The sequence below is a fragment of the Passer domesticus genome, chromosome 9, assembly GCF_036417665.1.
Source record: "Passer domesticus isolate bPasDom1 chromosome 9, bPasDom1.hap1, whole genome shotgun sequence".
Taxonomy (NCBI): Eukaryota; Metazoa; Chordata; class Aves; order Passeriformes; family Passeridae; genus Passer; species Passer domesticus.
Window position 1 is genome coordinate 15,424,542 of NC_087482.1, and position 8,168 is coordinate 15,432,709.

At 48.4% G+C, this 8,168-nt stretch overlaps 1 long non-coding RNA gene across 1 annotated transcript; it reads left to right on the forward strand.

Moving 5' to 3' along the window:
- Positions 1 to 1,465: 1,465 nt before the first annotated feature.
- Positions 1,466 to 7,420, forward strand: LOC135307684 (uncharacterized). Its single transcript, XR_010368372.1, has 2 exons — positions 1,466 to 1,765; positions 7,105 to 7,420. It is a non-coding gene; the product is annotated as an uncharacterized LOC135307684 (long non-coding RNA).
- Positions 7,421 to 8,168: the final 748 nt, after the last annotated feature.

Genomic DNA, 8,168 nt, shown 5'->3' on the forward strand with positions numbered 1-8,168 from the left:
CATGTGTGGATTGGTTCATAGAAAGAGTACACTTGCCAACAAGGGCAGAAAGTATTGGGAAGTAAAGGTAAATATCGAATACGTAATTTTCATTATAAAAGAGACAACCGCCTCGTGGGCGGGAGAGAGTGCCTTTGGCTGTCCTGCTGAACAGACCTCGGCTGGACAGACAGAAAATCTTTGTAGATAAGAAATAATAAACTCAACTGAAGACCGAAAGCAAGAGTCCAGACTCCTTCTTCGAGAGCGCGGCCTACCCAGAACCACTTTTTCCCGTGCTGGGGCAGAGACAATCAACAGCCGACCCCGGCATCTGGCGTCCCTGGGTGGGCCCGAAGGGGGGCCCGAAGGTGGGCACGAAGAGCGACAGCTCGAGCGGAGAGCCGAAGAGTGAGCTGCAAAGAGAACACCCAGGCGGGCAGCACCCGAGCGGGCAGCTCCCAGGCGGGCAGTTCCCGGAGCTGGACTCATTCCCAGGAGAGCACTGATAACTCCTTGGGAAGGCAGCCAGAAGAGTCCGAAGAAGCAGCAGCCAAAGAGAGAACACCGCACTCCACTTCTCCCGAAGAGACCTCGTATCAGAACAGCCCGGAGCGGAATCAGAAGGGCCCCTGAATCCATCTCCTGTGACCTGCTGGACGGGAACCGGGAGCCTCCAGACTGCTCTGATGACACAAATTCGGTGAGAAGGTCAAAATTAAGAAACATGGGGAACACACTCACACAGGAACAAATAGAAACATTGTCAGCCTTACAAGGCGTGACAGAAGCGTACGCAGAGGGGGTTTCTAAAAAGGAGCTCAAAGAGTTATTATTGTGGGTCAGATTTAATTATCCGTTTGCAGAAACACATGTGTTGTTTGAGGTGGGCTTTTGGCAAGAAGTTAACAGACATTTATATTTTTTAGCTACCAGAAAGGAAGAGACGGCTTTCAAGCTGTTATCTCCAGCGAGAATTATGTTAGAGGCTATCTCTGCAAGGTGTTGGAGATCAGCCAGGGAATTAGGTTCCACAACTCCCACAAGGGCGGGGAAAACAGAGCATGGCTCGGTGCAGAGATTGGCTCTGGTTCCAATTGGCCCGAGGGGGACAGCTCCCGAGGGAGAGGAGCAAGGGGAAAAGGCACTGCTTTCAGCCCTGTCATCCCAAAGTCCCAAGAGACCTCCAAAACGCCCTGAAACCCCAGAAACTGAGGGGGGTTCAGGCTCCGATTCAGACGCGAATACAATCCCAACCCCAGAACAGCTAAGATCTTCACCCAGCGAGATCGAGGGGTCGGGGACGATTGTTCCTGAATTTCGGATCTCGGGGAACGAAGGGGCGGGGGAGGTGGAAGAATCGGGAAGGGGGGTCCGCGGGGGATTGAAGGGGGATGGGGAAACGCTTTCTCACGGCGGGCGCGGCGGCGCGGCAGCGACGGCGGCGGTCGCGACCGGTGGGGGGGGCGCGGAAGCGGTGGGGAACACGAGTTTTGGCACGGGTTTTGGGGGACCCACACCGGGGGTGGCGGCCTTGGCGGGCGCCGTGCCAAAGACGCACGCGGGGGGCGAGACACGCGGGACATCCGGGAAGGGCTCCCAAATCACAGCGTCCACGTCAGACGCGGGGAACAAGCTCAGAGCAGCCGCGGAATTCCGAGCAGCACCCGTAAGTAGACGTAGGGGACGCACGGCGGTGACGCAGGACCCGGAAGTCGAACCGCGGCGGTCAGCTCGCATCGCGGAGCAAACACGGGCACGGGCGAAGCAGGGATCGTACACACGGGTACGGGGTATGGACACAGCATCAGAGAGGGAGGAGTCGGGGACAGACACTGGGGAGGAGACATCAGAAGGGGAGCGGGGCGGAGACAGTGACGTCAGTCCAGGGGAGACGGAAAGCATTCCCGAAAAAGCGCACACGCGAAAAGTGCGGGCGGAGCGCGGTCGGGGGCGGGTCCGATCCTCGGTGACGTCCCAGGCGAGGAGGGGCCGATCTCGGGGCTCCGTATCCCGGGGCTCCACCCCTTCTCCAGTTCCAGTTTCCTCGATCCCAACCCCTGTGGTTCAGACCACTCCCATCTCAGGGCGGTGCTCAGGTGTTCAACCTCCATTGCTGGCTCAGTCAAAATCCGTGCAGGCTCAGGTTCCACAAACACAACTGCTGCAGCCAATCGATGTGGCTGAAGAGCCGATCGAGCTCGTGACGTCATCGCACCTGTCCAGGCAACCCAGTGGGGGGATGACCGAAATGCAGGGCAGAGCCACAACGTTATCTCGTGGCAGGACTGCAACCATGCAGCAGTTTTTTCCAACAACGTATAAAGGGAACGCAACGTTAAAGAAAACAGTACCACAGTTAGAACTTAAAGATACATTATACGAGGATCAAGGGCAAGAAGAAGACGTGATACGAATCGCAGCATCAGAGGGAATTCCGGCATGGATGTTTTCAGCAGCAGAAGCAAGGAAAGGATATATGCCATCATTTGATGCGATGAAAAGGATGCAGACACAAGAGTTTCAAATTCCTTATTTAAGTCCAGGAGCGAGGCCAAAGACCTCGAGTCAAAGACTGTTTGAAAAACAATCACTGCTGACATCAAAGACTCCACTGTGCATGCAATTGCCAAAAGAATTTCTACAGGAAGAAGAGGAACAACCAATGAAAATGGTGGATTGGAAACAAGTCAAAAAGGAACTGACAGAAGAAGCTTTGCTGCAAGGATCAGGAGATCTGACAATGCCAGTGACATATGATGCGCAGGGGCAGAATCCAAGGTGGGAGAGATTGAATCACGATGTGATCAAAGACTTAGCGAGAGCTGTTCAACGCAATGGGCTGGATTCACCATACTTTAAACAGCTCCTGAGGGGGACATTTAACATGTATGACCTGACGCCATTTGATATTCGAAGCCTTGTGTCAATGATTCTCACAGACACGCAGAATCTCATCTGGGAAAGAAGATGGCGAAGATATCTCACAGAGTTGAGGAACAATTATCAAGGCGGGCCAAACGCAAACCTCACTGAAGCACAGTTGGCAGGAGATCCTCCAGATGACAATCCAGCAGAACAAGCGGTACGTCTTCCAAGGCGAGTGTTGAATGACATCAAGGAAGCGGCGCGGAAAGCGATCTTGCAGATCGCTCCAGCAGGAGTTCCAGATGTCCCATTTTCAACCATCAGGCAAGGTCCCACAGAACCATATTCATCATTCATAGATCGACTCACGCAAGCGGTGGATCGGCAGGTGACCATCGAAGCTGCGAAGCGACCACTCTTGGAAAGTCTCGCATTCGGCAATGCCAACCCGGATTGCCAACGAGTCATCACTGCAATGCCAGGAAGACCATCCTTGGCAGAGATGGTGGAAGCATGCAGCAAGGTGGGAACACCTCAGCATGTTGCGTCGATCGTGAGAGATGAATTGAGAGGAGAGTGGGAAAGCCAGCTGAGAGAACACTCGGGAAAGCGATCAGAAGGAGAGATGCTGGACAAAATATTTCAACAGCAGAATGAAATTCTTGCAACCATCCAGAAGAAAAACAATCCACCTGGAGGACAGTGCTATAAGTGTGGAGCATTTGGACATTTTAAGAAGAATTGCCCACAAGCGCACGCACAAGCGCAGACGCAAAAACCGCAAAAACCACTCTGCGCACGATGCAGAAGAGGAAGACACTCTGTGAAAGAATGTTATTCTCAGACAGATGTGGAAGGAAACCCTTTACCACAGCCGGGAAACGGGAAAAAGAGCGCGCACACAAATCGCCAGCGCGCAACGACACAAGTGATGGCGATGACACAAGAGCAGGCAGGACAGTCATCGGAGAGCATCAAGCAGACACCCTCAGCAAAGTCCTCAGCAGACTCTCCAGCGACCCAGACCTTCTTCCACCAGGAGCGCAGTGCACATTGGCAGCTTCCAAACTAGTGTGTTTCTTGGACGAAAGTCATGCGGAGATACCAACAGGTGTCCATGGACATTCGGACAAAAAACAAGATTTTTTAATAGTAGGGCAGGACAGAAGTAGTATCCTGGGACTCATTGTTTATCCATCAGTTATATCAGCAGACAGAAATACAGAATTGACAGTTCTAGCAAAAGCCCTCCGTCCACCGTTGATCGTGGCGGAAAACACTCAAGTTGCGAGAGCTTTCGCATTGCCACCACATGCCATTGGGCAGGTTTTGTCAATCTTTGATGAGGAAGGGCATCCTCTGAGAGAGAATGTTGAAATTCATGCCACGTGGATCAAACATATAGGTCGGGATCGACCCACACTCACATGTCAGTTGACTTGTGGGGACAGAACAATAGTGGTCAGAGGAATGCTTGACACGGGAGCAGATGTCACAGTAATTTCGTACATCTTTTGGCCCCGTGATTGGAATTTGATTGTGCCTCTGGGATCTCTCTCAGGCATAGGGGGAGCTTCTCTATGTCTGCAGAGTGAGAATTCTATTGTTGTCACAGGACCGGGAAACAAGACAGCGATCATTCGTCCGTTTGTTGTGCAAAAGCCAATCACCGTTTGGGGAAGAGATTTGTTGGCTCAGTGGGGGACGAAGATCGAGATGGATTTTTAATTGGGGTCACTGCGGCACTCGCCACGCTGAAACTGACTTGGAAAACAAATGATCCGGTTTGGGTGGATCAGTGGCCCCTTGAACGAGAAAAGTTGAGTGCGCTGAAGAACCTGGTCCAACAACAATTGGAGAAGGGACACATCAAACCAACAAATAGCCCTTGGAATTCTCCAGTGTTCGTCATCAAGAAGAAACTATCAGGTAAATGGAGGCTGTTGCATGATCTCAGAAAGATCAATGAAGTCATTGAGGACATGGGACCTCTTCAGTTGGGACTTCCATCCGTTTCGATGATTCCCAGAGATTGGCAACTCGTGATCATCGATCTCAAGGATTGTTTTTTCAGCATTCCACTTCATCCAGATGATGCACCAAGACTTGCCTTTTCCGTTCCAAGTATCAACAAGGAAGCACCGTTGCAACGATACCATTGGGTGGTACTTCCACAAGGTCTGAAAAACTCGCCGACAATCTGTCAATGGTACGTGGCACGAGCTTTGTCACCAGCACGGAAGAAATTCCCGCAGGTGAAGATTATTCATTATATGGATGATTTGCTCATTGCAGCGTCAACACAACAGGAGCTGCAAAAAGCTCGTGACTGTGTGATCACAGAGGTGCAAAAGGCAGGTTTGGAAATCAGTGTTTCAAAAATTCAGGAGATTGCACCTTGGACATATTTAGGGTGGAAAATCTCGGAGAGAACGATAAAACCCCAAAAAATGGAGGTCAGCACAAAAGTCAACAATTTGCATGATGTGCAACAACTTTTGGGAGAAATCAACTGGATGAGACCAATTCTAGGGATCACGAACAACGACATTCCAGCGTTGCTCAATCTTTTGAGAGGGGACACAGACATTCGATCTCCCAGGACACTCACGCGAGAGGCAAAAAAGGAATTAGAAAAAATCACAGATGCTATTCAAAAGCGTCAAGCACATCGGTTCGTTGAATCATTGCCTTTTGAGTTGGCAGTGCTGGGAGAGAAAACACAGTTCCACGGTTTGATCTTTCAATGGGATTCATCCCAAAGAGATTCTTTGATAATTATAGAATGGATTTTTCTACCATACAGGCCTTCAAAAACAATTCTTACAGATCTAGAAATGATGGCACAAATCATCATCAAGGGGAGAACAAGATTGTTGACAATGGCAGGACGAGAATTTTCAATCATTCATTTACCATTGAAAAAAGATTATTTTAAATGGGCGATGCAGAAATCAAAAGATTTAATAATTGCATTGTTAGCTTTCCCAGGAACTTGCACAATTCATTTTCCACAACACAGAGTGCTGCAGTCGCAAATATGTTACAGGGCAAAGCCAAGAATAAGTGAAGAACCTCTGGACGGGATCACAGTATTCACTGATGGCTCAGGGAAGACACACAAGTCAGTGATCACATGGGTGAACTCAGAGACAGGGAAATGGGACTCGGATGTGAGGATGATTCAGGGTTCTCCACAAATTGTGGAATTGGCAGCATTCACTCGAGCATTTCAGTTGTTTGAACAACCTCTCAATTTGATTACGGATTCCGCATATGTCGCGGGGGTAGTCAGACGCTTGGAAGGTTCACTCTTGAAAGAGGCCAACAATGAAATATTGTATTCGTATTTGGTGAGCATGAAAACTTTGTTGGAAAATAGAGAACATGAATATTTTATCACACACATCAGAGCTCACACAACACTTCCAGGGTTTTTAGCAGAGGGGAATGCTCGAGCAGACAGGTTGACAATGCCCATTTCACAGACACTCCCAGACATTTTTGAGCAGGCAAAATTAAGTCATAGTTTTTTTCATCAGAATGCACATGCATTGATGGAATCCTTTCGTCTCACAAAAACTCAGGCGAGAGAGATCATCAATGCTTGTCCAGATTGTCAACTTGTACAGCCGCCAGCCTCAACAGGAGCGGTCAATCCGCGAGGACTGGAAAGTCTTCAACTATGGCAAACAGATGTCACAAAATATCCCTCATTTGGGAGGCTCAAAAATGTTCATGTTTCAGTTGATACATTTTCGGGAGCAGTCTTTGCTTCAGCACATGCAGGAGAAACAGCAGACCATGCTTGTCGACACTTTCTACAAGCATTTGCGTCATTGGGCGTGCCTCAGGAAATAAAAACAGATAATGGTCCAACTTATACAGGCAGGGTGCTTGACAAATTTTTGAAAAAATGGGGTGTCAGACATACCTTTGGTATTCCACATACACCCACAGGTCAAGCAATCATTGAAAGAACACACCATACCTTAAAATCCCTTCTAGATAGACAGAGGAGGGGGGAGCCAGAGGCGATGCCACACATGAAACTAAATAAAGCATTGTATGTGTTGAATTTCCTAAATAGTTCATCCTCAGAACCCAATCCTCCAATCTTGAGACATTTCTCAAACAGTTCACAAGCAAGATTAAGGGAAAATCCTTTAGTTTTGGTCAGAAACCCAGAATCAGGACAGATAGAAGGTCCTTTCAAACTAATCACTTGGGGCAAGGGTTTCGCTTGTGTTTCCACAGAGCAAGGTCCGAAGTGGGTGTCGGCACGACACGTGAAGCCGTTTCGAACGCAAGAACAAAAGAACACAGATCCCGGAAACAGAGAGACAAGTACTCAGACAGAGGAGGAGACTCAAACTACAAGCAATAATCTAGAAGAAACAGAAGAATAAAAGACTTTGGGGGGTTTTCTGAAAAACTTTGGGTGGAAAATGGTGATATTTAGTCAGAAAGGTGGGGTGATAAACTTTGCAATGTTCATGTGTTTTGTCTCATTGCCAATGGTTTTGAACAACAAAGCAAATTTACCAGTCAATCAGCCAGAGAAAAATGTTTGGGAAGCTTTAGCCCAGGCAGCAGATTTAGATAGCATTTGCCTGACGCATTCCAGACCAGGGAGGCCATTTTCAGCATGCATGATTGGATTGCCAGTGAGTGAATGGCCAATTCCAGGACACACTGCAATCGAGATCTCACAGGTCGTTAAAGATCCTGTGAATGAATGGTATACTTGGATACATTCTCTTCCTGTGGCTTCTTCTGAACCTCAGGAATTGGAGATTTTCGGGTCCATGACAATGAATGTATGCATGAAATTTGAAATTTCAGGTACAGCAAAGCCAAACAAAACTATTGATGTTACTCCCAGTCATGAATTCTACAGAAATGCGTCAGCCTGGTGCAACAACACCATGGTGACAGACAAAGGGTCACTCCAAGTCCCAGTGCAACTGCCAAGGGGATTCTTTTTGATTTGTGGAGACAGGATTTGGCATGGTATTCCTGCGAATGCCAAGGGAGGTCCATGCAGCATTGGAAGAATTTCAATGCTGACGCCAGATTTAAAGATGCAGAGAGAACAAAAACATAAAGAAAAAAGATCTTTACAATATTTCGATGAGAATTGTGATGACAGGGTTTACACTTGGAGCAAGGCAAGGAGAATTGCGATAGCAATTTTCTCACCTCAGGCAGCATCAGGAATTGCTTTGACTCAATTGGATCGTATGGGTTGTTGGCTGAGCAAGCATGCTCAATCAGTCTCTCTTGCACTGAGTGACATGTTACAAGACATGAACAGTGTA